The sequence below is a fragment of the Mus pahari genome, unplaced genomic scaffold (assembly GCF_900095145.1).
Source record: "Mus pahari unplaced genomic scaffold, PAHARI_EIJ_v1.1 scaffold_10846_1, whole genome shotgun sequence".
Lineage (NCBI taxonomy): Eukaryota > Metazoa > Chordata > Mammalia > Rodentia > Muridae > Mus > Mus pahari.
In genome coordinates, this window is record NW_018393775.1 from 12825 (window position 1) to 23187 (window position 10363).

Consider the following 10363-nt stretch of genomic DNA (forward strand, 5'->3'; position numbering starts at 1 on the left):
AATTGTCAACTGAGGAATACTAAAGGGTTGAGAAGCACTTAAAAAAATGTTCAACATCCTTAATCATCAGGCAAATCAAATGCAAATCAAAACAACCCTGAGATTTCATGATATTTTATTGGATTTATCCTAAAGGTACTCAAGATATTGCAATTTCTGAACTACACATTTACTTGATACATAAACTAAACTACTAGCCAAATGACAAGTTGAACTTGTGTGGTTATCTCCTCACTAATACACATCTATCACATTACAGACTTTTAAAGGTACCTTTAGGAATAAATTAACTAGATGTGTGAATGGGGAAGTTCATTTATTTGAGTTATTTGATAGTGATTGCTTGAGGACTTACAGTCCTAATTGACAAGTGTGAGCATGTGAGACCAACATGCTTACCTAATTTACTTAGACTGAAATTTTCAATATCATGGTTTTTTTGTTGCTTTAAAATATCACAAATCCTGTCACTGGGAGAAGTAGACAGCCAGCATTCTACAGTTAGTATTGAGAATATAATGCCTGGCTATCAATGGCAACAGTACCTGTGAGCATGATCTGGAAGTAAAGTTATCTTCTTCCAGTACTCACTCAGTTTATATATCAAAAATGTCAAATTCACATCCACAGTCACAGTCACCTGAGCAATTGGAAGCTCTGTCCTGAATTTAAGATCTTCAGTTATTGTATGTCAAGAAATAAAAATTCTCTAAGGATGCTCATTATTCTAGAAATATGCTTATGAGAAAATAAAAAAAATTATCACAATTAATTTCCCAACTGCCAAGCTATTTTTCAATGAATTCCTGTCATATTTAACTTTCAGATCCTAATAAAAATTAAGTATATGGATCATTAATAGCTGTGTTAAAATTCTTATTTTGATCTAGCATTTGTGGGTTGTTCTGTGATCTGTACATTTCTTAGGTGTCTCTGGTAGAAACAACCAACGCAATGGAGTAACCAAATTTTAAAGGAACAAGGAAAAATGCAAGTGATACTTTATTAAATATGTGGTATCTTTCAATTGTTCTCCATATCCAATATTTAAGATGTGTTGGGATCTTGGTTCAAAATTTATATTTATTAACTCACATTAAGTGATATATATATATAATATATATATATTATATATATATAGTTTAAAGAATAAAAATGCAAGATTCATAAAACATATGTATGAAGTAAACAAGAAACAAATTGTATGTTTTTAGAAAGAAAACCTGCAATACTAGAGATAGCAGACTGGTCACTAATACTGAATATTTATAAATATGCAACTGGCTTGTGGGTCCATTCATTAATAGTTGAGAGGACATAACAAATGCATAAGAAGATGAAAAGCAACACAGGAGAAAAACAGTTGCAGATGGGCAGTTTCAGTGTGTAGTTTTTGCTTAATATAACTTAATATATGGTCTTTCTAATCAGAATATTCAAGATTCTCAATTTCCATTAGGTCTTGACTTTCATGTGTTAATAGTTCCTTACACTAAGAAAATGATAAAGGTGTGTACACCCACCACATTATGATTATTTTTAAGTATATGCTGTCATTCAATTAGCTGAAATATAAGGAATCCCCTGAGAGTGTGAAAATGAGGAAAGAAGGAAAATAGTTATTTTTAATTGCAGTCAATACAATAGCTTACTCCTAAATCCCTAGACAATCACTAATAAAACTAACCTAAAACTTCAGTATGCCATTGAGATATAAATTAATACTCAGAATTCAGTAGGAATTATATGTAGCTACAAGATTCAAACCCCACTGGAATGAAGAGTCAATAGAATATATGTGCATGTACTGAACAAAAATAGTGAAGAATTTATCTGAAGGAAATTCTCAAATACACCCAATAGATCCAAAAGCAAACTTAAACAAACAGGTTTAAAAAAAAAAAAAAAAACTTAATCCTGGGATTGAATATTTCAACATTTAAAGATTCTAGTTTTAAAATTAACTTACGAATTTGACAAAACACTAACAAAATATTCATAAAAATTTTTATGTTTCTTGCCATTTATTTTTTACTCAGGGAATCATCATACACACAAATTTATCAAGGAGAAGTTGAAGTACATGGAGCTGTACATATTTAAGGAACAAACATTATTTTTGGTATACATATATTTTTGGGATTATTGCTGCAGTCAAAATGACAAAATTGATTATGTTTCTTGACTCTTCTTTTGACCTCAACCAATAGAAAATAGCTGATATTCACATAATCACAGTAAATAGGATATTGGCCTTTCTATCAATTCTCACAAATAAATACCTTATTAATATGTACTTAAGTTTTCTTTATCAATGTAATCATATTATATATATATATATATATATATATATATATATATATATATACGTTTTTATTATTTTGAATTTATTGTATGTATGGATTTATGACAATATATTTACTCAGTTATTGGTGATCATCAGGGTATTTTAGGTTATTACAGTAATAGTTGTTATCCATCATGTTATGATAATTTAAAAATATATCTGTTTGAAATATTTGTACATTATGATAAATGAGTTCTTAGTCATTCAACAGACAGCCAATCTGTTTCTGAATGAGATAAATTTTAAATTTTTAGCACTTGTACGAATTATTTGGTATAATTTAAAGCCAAAATTTGATTTTATATAACCATTTTGATGTTATCAATTCTAATGTTTGTCTATTTCATCCTTTTTGAATTTGCCTCTTTCAATGACAAAAGATACAAAATGTGTTATCATGTGTTCAATAATCAATTTATCTTGTTGTATCTGTTGTGTTAATATTTGCAACACTGGTTAATAATTGAATCAGTCAAGGGTATAATCTAAAGACCCCATATGTCTCTTCCAACCATTTGCTATTCGTGTTACTTGTTATGAATCAGATTGATGAAGATTTATTCTTTTGCATTAATGAATAAATCTACTACAAATAACCATAAGATTCTGTTATGAATTAACAGATTATTAATTTTAGATTAGACACTTTTTCCTAATAATTCTTATTTTTAGAACCATTTAGAGACTATAGATACTTGAGGAAAGCTCCAAATTTGATATCTAGATTAAAGGTTTGATGTATCACAAAACTTTCATCTAAATTTCTCAAAAGAATTTTAGCAAAAATTTGAAAGATGTTTTTAAGCAAAAATATTAGTGTACCCAAGTTACTGAGGACAATATATTTCTCATAAATTGTGACAGTGAAGTAAAATAGATCACTTCTTCTATCTACCAAATATATTATATGATTATATGGTTTGTTGTTTTTTACATGTTACAGAACCAAGCCATTTTATTTTGGGCCTAGAGAAGGCATCTAGGACAAGGTAGCCTTTGACAGGGTTTTGCCATATCCATGATCTACCCACTGTCAATACTGGTCCCTAAAAGTTCATTAATCAGCATTGGGTTTCCATCTTTCAGCTTCCCATCTAGTGACCAAGGACTCCATTAATGTTCAATTTTTCAGTAAATAGAAATCACTGCTTATGTCATATTTCATTCTTTAATGAAGCTTTTTGAAAATATTTATTATACTTTTCATGATTATATTATAATTATATCATTTCTCCCATTTTTTCCTCTCCCAAACCCACCTATATGGCCCTATTTACTATCTTTCTAGTTCATTGAATCTATATTTCATTAGCTGTTCTTACATAGAGCTAGTGAATTCATGGATCTTGGAAGGAAACTTGTAACTGCCATTTTACTACACAACCGAAATACTTAGGTACAGTATAAATAGTTTTTCTTATACCCACAGATAATAAATATTCTTTTAAAGAGAAGGAATATAAATATAATTTTAAAAATAATGAAGTGGAAACTTTGACTTAGATCTCAGAATTTAGTTCGAGCATATTCTCTAACTCTCCCTCAAAAAAATTTGAGATTATCTTCTGGACAAAAAAGCATATGAACATACACAGAATGTATCACAAGGTTACGGACATTAACATACACACATACACACATACATACATGCACTCATGCATGCATGCACACACACAAGCTCACACACTGTATTTTTTTAAAATAAATAATAAATAAGTCAGGGATTCTACATGTATATCATTGATGCAAACAGCAGAAAAGGAAATCCACAAAAGGACATAGAAGTGACAGCTTCTGCATAAGGAAAGTGTATGAAATGACAAATGAATGACAGCTTAGATAGTGAAAAGGCATTTATATGTGTTGACAATTCCAGATACAAATTTAAATTTTCTAGAAATGACAACTAATAGTATCTGCCTGCCATTCACAAAGTTTTTTCATCAACTCCCTATAAATTTTCTTTCACCACTCCTGGTGTACGAACAACACAAAGTCTTCATATTTGACTGAAGATATAAGTATTCTCTTTAATCCAAAATAGCACAAATGGGTCCCATTTAGGTTTAAATTTCCAAAATATCTTACTTATAATTCATGACTTTTCAGTTATGGTTCAGAAATCACAAATATATGGCAAAGCCGTGTGATTGAAATTCTTTGATTTCTATCAAGAACCCCAAGACATTGAAATGAAAGCTCATTTATTTCAGATATTTAGGGAAATAATGAGAAAATCATGTGTTGATGAAGTGGTAACTAAGAGGTAAAAGTACAATTGTAGCGATAAGAGTATAAGTCAGGCAAAGGAAGAGAAATTTCCAGATATTCTGCTAATTGGAAAGAGATAGTCCATGCTGATAAAATAACTTATTAGTTTATCTTGAGTAGTTTTCCCTTAATCTTCAAGATTTCATAGCACTGGCGACATCTGTGTTATCTATTGCACAGAAAGGAAAGGCTTTTGAAGACGCTATAGTATTTAAGTATTAAGATCTAAGCCTTTGTCTACTACTTTTTAGACAGAAAAGGCCCTTGCTGTAGCATTTTCCTTAAAGAATATTTTACTTCCTTATTTCTTAGGCTATAGATCAAAGGATTCAGCATAGGTGTCACCAGGTTATTCAAGACTTGAACTGCTGCATTAAGCCAGGGATTGGGGGTAGGCTGGAGGTATCTGAGGACCACTGGCATGAAGGCAAGGAGGATGGCAGTGAGATGGGCACTGCAGGTAGAGAAGGCTCTTTGCCGCCCCTCAGTAGAGCGGATCTGAAGAATGGAGCAAAGGATGAAGCTGTAAGAGGTAAGGATGAGGAGGAAGCAGCTGAGGGTCATCAGTCCCACACTAATGAGACCCACCATCTCTAGGGTTGATGTGTCTGCACAAGCCAGCTTCAGCATCACAGGGATATCACAGAAGTAATAATCCACCTCATTGGGACCACAGTAGGACAACTGGAAGGTGAGAGTGGTCAGAAAAGTATTCTGAATACAGCCAAAAAATGATGTCCCACAACCATGGTGGCACACACTTTGTGGTTCATGATTATTGAGTACCTTAGAGGAAAGCATATGGCAATAAAGCGGTCATAAGCCATCACCGTGTATAGGAAACACTCAGTACAGCCAAGGAAATGATAGAAGAAGAGCTGGCAAACACAGCCTGCATAGGAGATGGCTCTGCTATTTCCTGAGAGGTAGAACAGNATCTTGGGAGAGCTAACNGAAGGGAAAAATATATCACACACTGACAGCTGGCACAGGAAGAAGTACATGGGTGTGTGAAGCCGACTGGAAGAGATAATCGCAAGAAGTATGAGCAAATTCCCCACTAAGTTGAAGATGTAGAATGACAAAAACAGGACAAAGAGCATGGTCTCCACACCCTTTGTATGAGGGATGCCCAGAAGGATAAACTGAGTCACAACTGAGAGATTCCTCATAGCTTCAAGACATGGACAATGAAGCCAAACTAAAAATTTCTCTCATGAATATGTTGTTTTTTGTTTGTTCGTTAAGAAACACTCATATGCTACAGGATCAGATGTACATTGAGAAAGAAAACATGAAAACAATAAAGTGTATGAATATAACTGAGGACTTTCAGTTTTTGCTGAGTTGGACAAAAGTCCAACCTTGATTTTAACCTTCATTATATTGATCTTGATAGGTTAAGATTATAATTAATATTATAGCCAAACTACAATTCATTTTATTAAGGACTTTGTAAAGCAAAAAGAGAAAAATGGAAAATGAGATCAACAACCAAAGAACACTTCATTCATAACAGAGACTTTGCGTCGTCTTCTTTGTTCTCTCATTTGGTATAGGAAGTGTGTTAACATTATAGGACAGAAATGTGATGTGTTCAGTTTGTGTCATAACTAGGACACAAGCAGGAGTAAAAATCATTGTGTAAGCAGAGTACACCCACTTTTTATCCAACACCAAATGGTCTGTCTGAAAAACAAACATACAAGTAAAAATTACACAGACTGAGCAGATTTCATTTAAGAACGTCTGTATATGTAACAACATGTAATGAAAAGTAAGGCTGTGAACTTGTAAAAGAACAAGGAGAGGATATATGCCAGGATTCTGGGAGGAAAAGAAAGAGGAAGAAATTACCTAATTGTATTACAATCTCAAATAAAACTAAGTAAATAAAATATAGGATTGTGTCATGATTGGGATAATCAATCTAAAGTATATAATGTAACCCATATTTTCAAATGCAGTACATCAGTGTCTATAGAAAAATGAATTACATTTATTCCTTAGTATCCTTCCCAGTACTTCCTTCTGTACTTTCTTCCTGCTTCATCCTAGCTGTGACCCTACAACTCTTACGAGTTTGGAAAAATGTATAAATAGCATAAAAACAAAACTTGTAGATAAAACTTTTTTGGGTGACAAGGTAGGAGCCCAAGAATCAACAAGGGTGACCTTAGATGTGACTCATAAAATTGGATATGGAACCTGAAGAGGCCACCTCCTGTAAAACAGGAAATAATTAATAGAGATAACAACCCACTCACAAAACTTTTAACACAGCATTCATCTTATGTACAAGAATGCGGGCACAAGGGATGGCTGGCGCTGAGAGAGACTGGGTTTAAGATGCATCCTATGGGCAAACACCAATCTTTGACACTAGTAGTAATATTCTGTTATGCTTGCAGACAGAAACATGTTGTTCTCTGAGAGACCCCACCCAGAAGCTGACTCAGAAAGATTCTGAGATTCACAGAAAAACAGTGAATGGAGCTTAGAGGATATTTAGGAAGAATAGGAGGAAGGATTTGGGCCCTAAAGTGGATATAGACTCTACTGGAAGACCAACAGATTCCACTAACCTAGACTCTTGGGGCTGTTAGAACTGAACCAACAACCAAAGAATGTACATGAGCTGGACCTAGGTTTACTCTCATTGGCTACATTGTCTGGTCTCACTGGGAGAGGAAGCCCTTGGTCTCACTGGAAGAGGAAGCGCCTAGCCTCACAAAAATGTAAAGGGTCTGGGTTATTAAGGATCCTCCACAGACTCAGATCAAAATTATCAAGGGCATGGGGAATGGATTGTAGGTTTGGGATGACCGAGAGGTTGAGGGGTTCTGTGCACAGGATATAAAGTGAGTATGTATAAAATAAAATAAAATAAAATAAAATAAAATAAAATAAAATAAAATAAAATAAAATAAAATAAAATAAAACAGGGCGCTCTGGGCATACTGGTTAGTTCATTATTGTTGTTTCTCCTAAGGGGCTGCAAACTCCTTCAGCTCCTTGGGTACTTTCTCTAGCTCCTTCATTGGGGACCATGTGCACCATCCAATAGGTGGCTGTGAGCATCCACTTCTGTATTTTTCAGGCACGTGATGGTTCTATTGCCCTAGTATGAAGAAGTGCTAGGGCCAGGAAGCAGGAGTGAGGGGGTGGTGAGCAGGAGAAAGGGGGACTGGACAGTGGGTTTTCTGAGGGAAAATCAGGAAAGAGGATAACATTTGAAATGTAAATAAAATACAATAAACTTTTTTTTGGGGGGGGGATTAGGATCATTACTTTGACCTGTCTCATATCTGTTTCACTTCTCTCTGTCTCTGTTTCTATCTTTTTGTCTGTCAGCCTGTGTCTCTTTCTCTCTGTCTTCCTCCATCTGTCTCACTGTGTTTCTGTGTCTGTCTCTCTTTGGTATCTGTCTCTGTTTCTCTGTTTCTGTTTCTGTCTCTGTCTCTGTCTCTGTCTCTGTCTCTGTCTCTCTGTCTCTCTGTCTCTCTCTCTCTCTCTCTCTCTCTCTCTTTCTCTTTTGATAGAGTATATTTCTATAGACAAGGAAATTATGAAAGCAAACGAAGACAGGAATTGCTTCTAGGAATTGTGTGTTTAGAATGTAAGTAAGGATTTGGAGAATTCAGAGCACTTGTCTCATATTCACGTTTCAGTGGGCCCTTGGTGACAAAACAATATAGAGCTCTGTACAGGATTTACAGGTAGTTCTAGAAGCATTACCTATGAAGGAAAACAGGTATTATTGACTGGGATTAGCTCTTTTGATTAACACAAGAAAGCAAACACAAATCAATGATGTCTGGAAATTTTCAACACAATCTAGAATCTAAATAACTCATGAAATATTTTGAGTGCAAATCTAAAAACCAAATAAGAAAATGCCATAAATTCCCAGACATTAGATCTGAGATTACACAGGTATTATTTTGATATTGCAGCATTTATTATAATGTTCCCTGAGGTAAGGAAAATGATATAGAGCTTTAAAATGACTAGAGAGATAGTCTGTCCCAATAGAAACACACATAAAATTGACATTGAAAATATAATGTATGCTTAAAAATAGATACAGTTAATGTGAAATTAGCAGTCCTAGCCATTTAGTAAAGGAAAGAAAACCAAATGGATGAGATGTGTTGAAGAACCAATGAATTTTCACATTTGTAAATACGTCTCTAAGATTCAACAGAAAATCCTATATTAAAAAATAGTAGAATTAGAAAAGTAGTAATATCAGAGAATATTAAAACAATATGTAGAAAATAACCAGCATTTTGTTATATAAAAACAAAGATATAAAAATTAAATAGTTTCAGTTATAACAGAAGCATCATATATATTTTAAGATACCTTTCTCAGCCTGTAAGTTACAGCCACTTTGAGGGTGGAATATAAGATATCCCGAATCTTAGATGTTAACATTATGAGTCATAACACTAGCAAAATTACACTTAGGAAGTAGCAGTGATAGAATGTTATGGTCACCACAAAATGAGATAATGTATTAAAACTTTTGGTCACCACAAAATGAGATAATGTATTAAAACTTTGTAGCATTAAGAAGATTGAGAATGAATGTTTTAGGACATAGAGATTGACTAGCTAGGTTGCTCATGGCATAAAGTTAATTGCTTCTTAGACAGAGCATATGAATCCAATTCATATAACACAGAAATCAGACAGAGAAAATCTCTCTCAAGTTGATCTCCAAAGTATATGTGTGTGTGTGTGTGTGTGTGTATATATATATATATATATATATATATATATATATATGTATGTATGTATATATATAGATCTTATAGGCACACATGTACATACACATTCAGCAACAAAATAGATCAATGGATATATTAATTCTTCACATAAATTTATTTGAAAGAAAGCTAACCAAATGTGCAAATTTTCATTATTTTTAAACTATATTTGCAGAATATATATATATATATATATATATATATATATATATATATATAGTTTCTTTATTCAGAAAAGACACCCATATATGGTCAAATATTATTTTCAGATATTGTAAAACTTGATTGGCCAAGAAATTACTTTTTTCCAATTAAACTATATAATCAATAAAATGTCAATTTGAAAAATAATATAATTTTTAATGACAATAACAATTTTATTCCACAGTTTACACTAAAGCCAAAGGACTATAATGGAAAGGTAATTTTTCTTAGTTTTTTAATTTAATAATGATTTAATTAATCATGTCTCCCATTGATATATAAAAAAAAAGTAAAAAATTCAAATAACCAAATTTTAATACTTACTCTAGCATCACATTATTGAGTTCATGTGCACCAGTGTAGGTAGAGACATATCTCAGCAGGTCCAAATAGAACATCCAGAAAATAGACTCACTTATACATAGTTAATTTATGATTCACAAACCATATGATGAAAATTGCCCAAGACAGTCTTTTAAATGGATTTCTGGAAATTTTGAGGAATTATATAGAAAATAGAAATAAAAACTCAATTATTACAGATATTTTCTTACCTTTATTATGGTACACATACAAATTTTGAATATACACTTCCTCTAAATATTAACAGAAATACTTTCTAGTGACCTTAGCTTTACTCATATACCAATTGCAATTTGTGATTTCTTTTCAAAGAAAACAAACTGAATTACCTGAAATTGAAATTTTCTATATTGATATAATGAAAGAGAGTAACAGAATACAAAGCAGTTAAGGCTAGCATGGG

General features: G+C 32.6%; 1 pseudogene; it reads right to left on the reverse strand.

Moving 5' to 3' along the window:
• Window positions 1–4858: 4858 nt before the first annotated feature.
• LOC110315725 lies at window positions 4859–5790 on the reverse strand (annotated as a pseudogene).
• Between the last annotated feature and the right edge of the window lie 4573 nt (window positions 5791–10363).